The sequence below is a fragment of the Seriola lalandi genome, unplaced genomic scaffold (genome assembly GCF_002814215.2).
Source record: "Seriola lalandi dorsalis isolate HSWRI2012SDOR001 ecotype SW California unplaced genomic scaffold, Sedor1 jcf7180002054945, whole genome shotgun sequence".
Classification (NCBI taxonomy): Eukaryota; Metazoa; Chordata; class Actinopteri; order Carangiformes; family Carangidae; genus Seriola; species Seriola lalandi.
In genome coordinates this window covers 1,464,891-1,466,476 of record NW_019525496.1, presented here as the reverse complement: position 1 = coordinate 1,466,476, position 1,586 = coordinate 1,464,891, and the positions used below count along the sequence as shown (strand labels likewise).

Sequence of the window (1,586 nt, the reverse complement as noted above, 5' to 3'; positions counted from 1 at the left end):
ACAGTTTAAGCATCACCTGTTTAATTGGCTCTGTCAGATCATCACGGGGCAGGGATCTCAACAGGCACCGGGGCAATAAAATAATTAAACATGAATAATAACAATAATAAAACATTAATCCTCAGTTGTATCAGTGGTTGATTAACTATGCAGTTGCTATTCCTGTATATGAGCTGGTTCACCTGCGTCATATCAGGAGAACTTTTTACAGGGAGCAGTCACATTTTGCCCTGGGCACACAGCTTGTATTCTCTGTTTTTTGATATTGGTCATTTTTAATTACTGTATGTATAGCTGAAAATAATTAAAACACTATCACCATGAGCAACGTGGATGGATTATGAAACAATGGGATCCTGGGCACAGACACGTAGATACGTCTAACCCATCCAACATAGGAGGAGGGCACCCAAGACCGTCATTTGTAGTCATTTTGTGTCTCCTTTTAGCCGTCTTGCATCTTTTTTGTTTTGTGTTTTGTTTGTATTTCTTCCATTTTCGAATTATCGCGCCAACAGTGGTCTTTTTCTCATCAAGCTTCTTGTTGATGCTCTTGTAGCCCATTCCAGCCTTGTGCAGGTCTACAATCTTGTCCCTGATGTCCTTTGACAGCTCTTTGGTCTTGCCCATGGCCAAGTGGTGACACCTAAATTGGCCAGGCAGGAGAGAGGGCTGAGGGCCTGTGTTATCAAGTATATTTGAAAACCTACATGCAGCAATCCTACACACTCTCTTTCAAACTCATTATGATAATCATGTTCATGTAAATTGACTTCCATATACAATTGTATTTATGTCCCAGCCTCTGTATGCAGTATACGGTCTGCTCAAATTTTAGTGTTCGCTGCCGCTCACTGATCAGCTGTGAAGAAGCCCATACTGATGATATGTGCATTTTATTTGTCATTATGGCTTTAATAATGCATTAAGATCCATGGAGCTCTGTCACTTCCTTTGTATTTATACCTCAGCCACTGTATACAGTACAAACTTTATTCAAATTCCAAAACACTCTGTATTGCACACTGATCAACTGTACATAAGCCTGTTGTGATGACATGTACAGTTTATGAGTTAGTATGAGTTATATAATGCATTAAAGCCTAAATGCATGTTGAGTGCTTGAAAACCACTACAGCCAGTACTGTACATTATGGTCAATGATTTTTCATATGATTATAACGTCATCCATTTACAAACACTGACAAAGGAGTCATCCAGTCATCCAGTCAGCATCAATATACAGAAATCATGTGCATTTTCTTCAGGAAATGCTTTCTATTTCTGTCGTTTTCCTGGAGGTTCTACACACACTGTACACTGTTTATTGTTTCATACCATGTGAAATGATTGCACAGTGAAATCTACATAAAAGCCTGATAACACTCTTAAATGAGGCCCCTGGAAATACCTTCCTTTGTGGTGGTTTCTGCAGCTGGCGCTTCAGCAATTAAACGACAGGAAAAACACATTACTTACACCGCCACAATGCATAAGCTACAATATGCATTAATATCAATGTATAAACAAATTATACAATGTCAAAAGGTGTCTATTACATGGGGCAGATCACAGCTTAAATTATT

At 38.8% G+C, this 1,586-nt stretch overlaps 1 protein-coding gene across 1 annotated transcript in view; it reads right to left on the bottom strand.

Moving 5' to 3' along the window:
- bnip3la (BCL2 interacting protein 3 like a) overlaps positions 1-1,586 on the bottom strand; it is a 5,974-nt gene that overhangs the window by 2,710 nt on the left and 1,678 nt on the right. The window lies entirely within an intron of this gene.